Genomic DNA, 9410 nt, shown 5'->3' with positions numbered 1-9410 from the left:
AAAAAAAAGCGTTTGTAAAACATGCGTTTGCTGTTATTCTAACCCCACATTTTAAGAATTATTTTCACGTACTTATAAATAAAAGTAAACAATTTTATATGTAGGACTAAGCAAGTAAATGTTATAAGAATATTTACATGTGGAATTATATATAAAAAAGTTAGTATTTTCGTAGATTTCAGTACCTAAAACCTTGATGGTTTGATCGTTTTTTGCACCTGTTTATTCGTTTTACTGCGGCGTCTTTGAAAATAACCAGATGGCATGACATAACATTCCTATTATTTGATAAGCTTTAGATTATTCAGTTATTAAATGTTTGAAATTATTTGTCTTTGCGGAAAACACTATTTAAAGAATATGGGGCCCTTAAGCAGATGTTAGTCCACGCCAAATTAATACACGTAATTATTGTGATATTCAAAATATTGCAACTCGTGAGAAAGTAATACTTTTTTGGACTTGCTACATAATATATTTTATTGTGAACTGTATACAGGGTGTCCTAGTGTCAGCGTACAAAAATTTACCAGGGGGTAGACAAGACCAAAATAAGATTAAAATTCTTATATAATATTTTTCTGCGTTGCACTCTCACTGAGTTACAGGGTGTTGTTTAGAAAAAAAACTTTCCGCAATAACTCACAAAGCCTTTCAGGGATTTAAGTAATTTTTGCATGAAGTGCAAATCTACTAAAGGTCATTAAAATTACACGGTGCTTATTTCGATCTGACGCTAGGGGCGGCCTAGGCCAACTTGTCCTCAAGGTTATGTCTTCATAACTTTTGCATATCCTAGTTTTATGTAATTTGATTACGTTTTTCTGAAGCTGCAATCGATTCTGAACAAAAAATGTGCTCTTGTTCCATAGCTCAAAAATGAACCGCTTTTTAAAGTATGACCTGCATTAATTCGTAGAAAAATGCATGTAAAGATTTAAAAATTTTATTTGTTGTTATCTAGTAGGTCCTTGTCATTATAAAAAACAAAGTTGTTTACACAAGCGTACATGTTAAAATTAATTACAGTACTCGAAATTACGAGAAATTAAGTTTACAAAACAACAAGATATTAGGTATTATTATAGTATTATTTTATTATATTATTATATTTTATTTATTATATTATGCAGTGCTTTCGAAAAGTAACGAATAAATTCATTATTTTTTAAATTGAGAAGTTTTCGAAAAAATCCCCAGGCACGTCGATTTTGTTTTTAAAAAAGGCACTTTTTGACATACGACCCATATTTGTGACGTCATCGTTGTTCGAGATATGACGTCATCGACAAATTTTTAAATAGCAACCCCCAATTTTGACCATGCCATTTGAAAGAGCGTGTCATTCTACATACGCATCGTCAAAAATCATGGTTGCCTGACAGTAGCCTTAGCGACCGAGAATGTTTTTTATTGCTGTCAGATAAAAACTTGAAATCGTACTTTATTAAATAGTTTTTTTCGTTTTTTGAGTTATTTCTTTAGTTCTTATCTTTTGTTTGGCAAAAGCAGTGCGTTTGAAGTGTTTATTGAGTAGTAACTTTGTCATTTTATAAAAAAAATGGTTAAATTAACTGAACGAGAACGAATTGAAATTCTTTGCATGATCGGATTTGGAGACAGGATGCGCACCCAAAAAGAAGTAGTTGAATTGTTCAATGAAACTCATCCTGATCGACATCCCATTAGCCAAAGCATGGTAAGCAATATTGAGTCTAAATACCGTAACTTTGGACATGTTCGTGATCTTCCTAAATCTGGTCGACCGTCAAAATCAGTAGATGATGAGCTTAATGTTTTGTTGGCAATACAAGAAAATCATCACTCAACACTTAACCAATTGGCTTCTGATTTCAATATGGCAGCGTCCACAGTTCACAAAATTATGAAAAAAGCAAAGTATCATCCTTATAAGGTATGCCTTGTTCATGAGCTATCTGAAGACGACTTTGATCGGCGAAATCAGTTCTGCGAGCAAATGCAAGAGCTATGCAATAATGATAATAATTTCGTAAAAAAACGTAATTTTTTCTGACGAGGCTACGTTTGTTTTGAACGGCAATGTCAATAGGCAAAACTGCCGTTATTGGGCTACCGAGAATCGCCGATGGATGATAGAGTATCACACTCAAAGTCCCCAGAAAGTAAATATGTGGTACGTCATAGTCGACGGAAGAATTCTGGGTCCCTATTTCTTTGACGTCAACCTAATTGGTGCAAGATATTTGGATTTTCTTCGAGACGACCTCATTCCTGAACTAATAACTTTATATCCAGATATAGAGGGACATGATCTTCCAAGAAATTACATTTTCTTTCAACAAGATGGTGCACCTCCCCATTATGCAACACCTGTCCGTGCTTATTTAGATGAGCTGTTTCCGAATCGTTGGATAGGGAGAAGGGGGCCGATTGAGTGGCCAGCCAGATCGCCTGATTTGACACCCCTAGATTATTTCTTGTAGGGAAACTTAAAAAGCAAAGTATACGTTACTAGACTGGTTAATTTAGAAGATTTAAAAGCAAGAATTCGTCACGAGATACATCGTATACCTCCTATATAGTTATTGATAATGTCCAAAAATAATTTATTAATCGTCTTGGCTACTGTTAGGCAGCCAACGGTGTACAATTTGAACATTTAATTTAGTCGATTTTTACATAATCATTATCATTTTCAGTATTGTGAAAATTAAATTTTAAAATCTTCAAACATTATTTTCTTGAAATTTTTGTTATGTAACACCATAATTTTTCATGATGTGTATGTAGAATGACACGCTCTTTCAAATGGCATGGTCAAAATTGGGAGTTACTATTTAAAAAAATTGTCGATGACGTCATATCTCGAACAACGATGACATCACAAATATGGGTCGTATGTCAAAAAGTGCCTTTTTAAAAAACAAAATTGACGTGCCACGGGATTTTTTCGAAAACTTCTCAATTTAAAAAATAATGAATTTATTCGTTTCTTTTCGAAAGCACTGTATATTACATTATTATAGTTTTATTTTCCAACAACAAATATGCCGATATGATAGCCTCATTGGGGTCTCACGGGAGTATCTAGGCAAACAGAGGGCAACCTTCACAGCAAGTATTCTAACGAGTTTTCCAAAGAGTCCGTGAGATCGGGAGTGTTAAAATTGGAAATACCAGAATAAGAGGTAATTTAGAAGATGCAAACATTTGATAAGAAATTGTAATAGCTGCTGTTGTTGATGATCCTTCCACCAGCGTCCGAAGAATATCAACGCAAGTAGATATTCCACGAAGCAGCGTCTGGAGAATTTTAAACCGAGAAGAACTGCACCCATACCACCTACATAAAGTACAAACTTTACATCCTGGTAATTCCGGAAAAAGGAAACAATTTTGCAGGTGGTTGTTAGAAAATATCGATAATGACGAAAATGTCCATCAAAAGATATTGTGGAGCGATGAAACTATCTTTACGAGAAATGCTATAAATAATTTAAAAAATCTCCATGTCTGATCCATTGAAAATCCGCATGTGATTTGACCCTCCGCGTTTCAAAGATTCTCCATAAATGTCTGGGTAGGAATCTTCAACGTAGTCATTCTGCTTCTTCAAATTATTGTAGACCGTTTGAATTCAGAGAGATACAGGGATTTTTTTAGAAAATATTGTTCATGGCGTACTACCTACAAGATGGAGCAACTACTGGTAACGGAAGACAGGTGTCTGCGTGGCTGGTTCTTTGTCCTCAACCCGCTTGATTTTTTTTACTGGAGTCATGTGAAGCAACTGGTGTATGCTAAACCCTGTAATACGAGAGACGATTTACTTCAAAAAATTAATGCATCCGCCGAGCAAATTCAAGCAACCGTTGATTTACTAAGGGTTTAGATTTCCTTGGTCAAACGATGTCGGGCATACATTAAAGTAAATGGACAGCATTTCGAGCATTTATTGAAATAATTGTTTTCTATTTTTTTTTAATATTGTCATTTTGCTAACATAATTCGTTTCAGTTACATAATTTTCAATTTTATTTTTAGTTTCCCTATACGTAACCAAATATTAAATAATTCATAAAAAATTGTTTAGGTTCTTCATATTGATTGAGCCGCAGCTACATACAATTTACTCGAAAACGGTTTGAGCTATGAAACAAGAGCACATTTTTTATTAAGAATCGATTGGATAAAACTAGGATATGCAAAAGTTATGAAGACATAACCTTAGTAGGATAAATTGACCCAGGCCGCCCCTGGAGTCAGATCGAAATAAGCACAATGTAATTTTAATGACCTTTAATAGATGTACTCTTCATCTAAAAATTACTTAAATCCCTGAAAGGGTTTTTGAATTATTACGGAAAGTTATTATTTTTTTCTAAACAACACCCTGTAACTCAGTGAGAGTGCACGGAGAAAAAGATTTAATTTCAAGAATTTTAGCCTTATTTTGGTCTGGTCTACCCCCTGGTAAATTTTTGTACGCTGGCATTGGGACACCCTTTATACTCTAATGACAGAATTGCGCACTCTAGACGAGTACGGAATCAGTATTTAACAAAGTACACGGTCAAAATATTTGAATATACAAGGTGATTTATATAATATAAACTAAAACTTGTTTTTACCATAGTTTTTAAACATTTTTTGTGAGCATCAATTAATATGTTTTTTTTTTGGTATATCTATACTTTAAACTTTAAATTCTATACTTTTTCGTATTTTCTTATATGAACTTTACTCTACCATCACCTTTCATATTTTCTCGACTATTTGGTTTGGCACATTGAAACTATATGAACAAGTGACAGAAATATTTGAATTTCTATATTTTCATCATCTTTTGAATTAACAACGAAATTGTGATAACATTTTTTTAATAAGAAAAACTTTCCTCATTTCTCTTAAGAAAGGAGAAGAAATTGTTAGTTTTACCTAATTATTGCCAATATAATTATAATACAGGTTGTAGGTAATAAGAAATAACATTACACGAAGCTTATTCACTCTCATTGAAAAAGAAACTTACTAACTGAACGTAGATTCTAAAACCTACGCAAAAATATACAGGAGGAACTTTCACATGTATCAAGTGAATAAAAATATTTCCTTCAGAACCTGGTAATTTATTCTTCTTTAATATTACATTAGGAAGTCACGATGTTATACAGAATACAGAACGAAAGTAAGAAAATATTAACTCTAACTGTTCTCATGCATAACTATTATGCATGGCTTTAGTCACTAGTTCACATACTGTTGCTGAATTTTTAGGGTTCTGACTTCAAGAGTTCGGTGGACCAAAACTTATTGTCAAAAACGTTTTAATGAAAATTTATCTCTCACTTTGTATATTCACATGTACTTTGCAATGATATTTAAAGGCCTGTATATAATTTTTCAGTTTAATATTATTTAAATCTATAAATGGAAAGGACTACATCAACATAGTATTTCCACCGATGTTGTGAATATTCTGTAAATTTATAGGTTTCATTGTCGCTTTATTTGCACATTACTAGTAATACTATATTTTTTACATTTGATTAAAATAAAAGTTAAACGTGTTTTACTATTTAACGTACCTATGACATTTTAATATGTTTATACTTTACATAGAACTTTTTTAAACTATTGACCTACTTGTATGTGAATTTTCGAATATTTTGCATAAAATTGTAAGACAGATTATTCTACAAATTTTGCGGTTACATTTATTTTTTTTATTGATTTAATTTCGTACTTTTATCTAATACGGTATCTACTGTGATTTTTTTCATCAAAATAAAAAATTTAAAGTTTTTCCAGGGTCTTCGTAACTGTTCCAATATAGTGGAATGAAATTGCATAAAAAACTTTCGTGGCATTTTGATTTAAACAAATTTGAGTAAGTAATTAAATATCATAGCTTTTGAGGTTCTACTTTCACCATCTAAATATGTAAAAGAAAATTGTCTTCAATATCAAGAACTTTTTCTGTGGCAGATGTTTTACATGCGAACCACCTAACACGAAAGAAATGTTATTATTTCTTCTTTTGAGGGAAAATACTGTGTATACGCAATTCGTGTTATATACATAATTTTAGTATCGACTGGAATATACCTACCTTCCCTATCTCTTAATCTCAGTAAAGTTATAATTTAGGAAAGCACATCTACGAAACTCACTTGATGGTCTACAATTATTTATATTGTTCTCAATCGAATCACTCCAAAGTTTAGTCGTCCATCCATTTTCTTTTTCCTTTGGGAGCAAAAGGGTAATTACCTACTTTGATTGATAGATTGACGCATTTCGTGGTAGTTTGAATGCGGCAATCATTCTTTTGCTGGAAATTTGCATAAGAAATCAAGCCAGACTTTATGCATATAAATAAGAATTTAGGTGCATGCAGCCCTATTTTCATTAAAATCCTTTCAAAATATAATTATCTATATCTGTACCTCAGAGCTAAACTGTATTAACTCCATTTTTTACGAAAATGGGATTATTTGACAGCCCAACACAGTTTCTTATGCTCTTTCACGTGCTAAGCAGTAATAACTCCCACTCATGATAGGTACTTTCGAAGATAAACAGTGCTAAATAATAATAAGTCCCAATCTGTCTCCAAGCTAGACAATCGTATTTAATACCAACCGTATTTCATTTCCACAGTATTAGGTTCCTTGTTACATCAATTTAGTCCGAGCCAAACAGGTGTATGTGGAGTTAATATTCTATTAGTTTGACTTCGGAGTATTAACTCCAGACAAATCAAGATCATGTTGGTTTACTTTAGTATTATATCCACATTCATCGTATATTATCGCACAATTAGTAAATATTATAATATAAAATCCCTAAATCATGTTTGTGCCAAATAGTGTTAACTCCATTTTTCGAAAAAAAAAATACGAATAGAAAATTATTCTTTAAATTACAATAAATAATATTAAAATATACGTATAACTTCACACCATACTAATTTTTTATCAAGGAGAAGTAAGAGTTCGAAGTTATGGAATGATAAGCAAAATTTAAATCTTTAAATCTCTCTCCTGTAAAATTTCATTTTTGGCACTTAATACAGTTTAGCTTTGAAGTACAGATATTCTGTCTAAAATATAGACGTAAAAGTTAAGTTTTAGTTTTGCCATGTCGAGCAGATGAATACACGGAGGCTTGCCTATACTCTTACCGCGTAGCGTATTTTATTTTGACATTTTTTCTTTTTTGGGTATTTTGACAGACTATAAATTATTGGAATTTTTATTTAACGCTTATTTTTTCTTACCTTTTGAAATATCATATTGATATATCACTATAGAAGCAATTTTCTCAATGTACGTTGACATTTGAAATATTTTCTCCTTTGCTTTGCAAAACTATACGGGGTATTAAAAAAATTTAAAAGAATTAAAAGCAAGAGGTACTCTAAAAAATAAGAATGCCCCCTAGTTTAGCAGCAATGCAAATTTAACTTTTAAGTTCGTGGATATAAAAGTTATAATTAATAAAACAGTATCTATTTCAAACGTCAAAAATGTATGTTTGTTTAGAAAAACAACTTCATTATTAAATGAAACTCAGCTAAAATTTATGAAGACAGGAGAAAATAATACAAAAAAGAAACTAAAAATAAGTTTACATCTATTAGGTTTTCTTTAAGTATTAATTAGTGCTGACTACCGAAACGATACCAAAAATCCAAAATTTTTAGGTGATTTTTAAAAGGCTGTAACTTGGCGAAAAATGGTCGTAGAGTAATAAAAAAAGCAAATCGAATCTTGAAGTTCCAGATTCTGAAAGTAAAAGAAAGGTATAATAAAGAGTAGATTTTTTATTTTTTCTTCCCTTTCAGAAGGTCCACGGGAGTCAATAACTTTTTTGGCAATACTATCTGGCAGCTCTTTTAGTTTGATTCATCCTCTTTAATTTGAGCTATCCAACAGCTCTGTACGACGATTTGTCACTGAGTTACTGTCGTTTAAAGGCAAAAATGACCTTTTTGGCTTTGATAACACAGCTACACAAAAAAAGAAAATTTGTATTTTTCATGCGACATATGTTATCTGTAGTATTTTTGCCTCCTAATCACGAATGCGGTGTCAGAATTCAACTATCACATCACAGGAATTTCCTAACCTCAAAAAACAGGTAAAAAATAGCAAAAATTGGCCGACCAAATTTTCAGAAAAGAACAGAATCGCAGCAAATTTGGTATACGTGGGTTTTTGGGGTCGCTGATTACGTATTCGAGGTCAGAATTGCAAAATTCATTTTGTAATATTTTACTTTATAACCTGACCCAATAACCCAATCATGTGTTATTATACTTTTTTTCGGCTAAATCTTGTTCTTTTTTCTGTAAAAGATCTATTCACGGGTTGAATTTTGTAGATCTGGTCTCGTATTCGTGATCAGTGACCTCGAAAACCTCCGTATACCAAATTTGGCGCGAATGTGTTAATTTTTGAAAATTTGGTCGGCCGCCATCTTGAATTTTGCAAAATTGACCTCGAATTCATGATCAGCGACCCCGAAAACTGCCTTATATCAAATTTGATGCAAATGTGTTACTTTTTGAAAATTTGGTCTGCCATCTTGGATCCGCCATCTCGAATTTTCCAAAATTGACCTCGGATCCGTAATCAGCGACCCCGAAAACCCTCGTATACCAAATTTCGCGCGAATTTATTATTTTTTGAAAATTCGTGATATCTGACCTTAATAGACCCGTTTTTTTTGAGGTTAGAAAAAGAACCATCAATTCTGACCGCTAATTCACGTTTGGAGGGGTGTTAACTATATAAATGAACATTTGAATATAGAAAAAAAAAAATTGTCTATTTTTCCTAGCACTTTTTCGTGAATTTTTGCTATTTTTGACCTGTTTTTTGAGGTTAGGAAATTCCTGTAATGTGATAGCTCAATTCTGACACCGGATTCGGGATCAGGAGGGCAAAATACTACGGATAACATATGTTTCATGAAAAGTACAGACTACTTTTTTTGTGTGGCTGTGTAATTATCATAGCGTAGAAAATCTGATCAGGGTTTTAAAAACCTCTATAAGACGTTCTTATTATTTTTTGATGAAAAAAAAAATCGACGCAAGAAATTTCGAAATATGTGAAAATTTATTCAACACATACGAGATAAGTAACGGTACTAGTGCCATTGTGGTTGAGCAAAGCAATAATGTTTAAAAGTCTAGAACAATCACTGCTTACAAAGCAAAATTATCGATAAGACAAAAAACAATTTCATTATCCAACCACAGACAATATAGCTTATCGCTTATCCAACTAAAAATAAAACATTTTCATTTATTATTTTATAATTTCTTGTCCATAATTGCCCGATTTTGATTATTTTCTAGTAATCACTTTTGAAAGCTTTTATAATTTCATTTGCATAAAGCTCATTTTTGAACTTAA

The 9410-nt window shown here is 32.0% G+C and overlaps 1 protein-coding gene across 1 annotated transcript in view; it reads left to right on the top strand.

Annotated features, from left to right (window-relative positions):
* LOC108909631 (neurexin-1-like) overlaps positions 1–9410 on the top strand; it is a 341617-nt gene that overhangs the window by 292200 nt on the left and 40007 nt on the right. The window lies entirely within an intron of this gene.

Source organism: Anoplophora glabripennis, unplaced genomic scaffold, assembly GCF_000390285.2.
Source record: "Anoplophora glabripennis isolate ALB-LARVAE unplaced genomic scaffold, Agla_2.0 scaffold455, whole genome shotgun sequence".
Taxonomy (NCBI): Eukaryota; Metazoa; Arthropoda; class Insecta; order Coleoptera; family Cerambycidae; genus Anoplophora; species Anoplophora glabripennis.
Note: the sequence above shows the minus strand (reverse complement) of the source record. Positions and strands in the feature narration are given on the sequence as shown.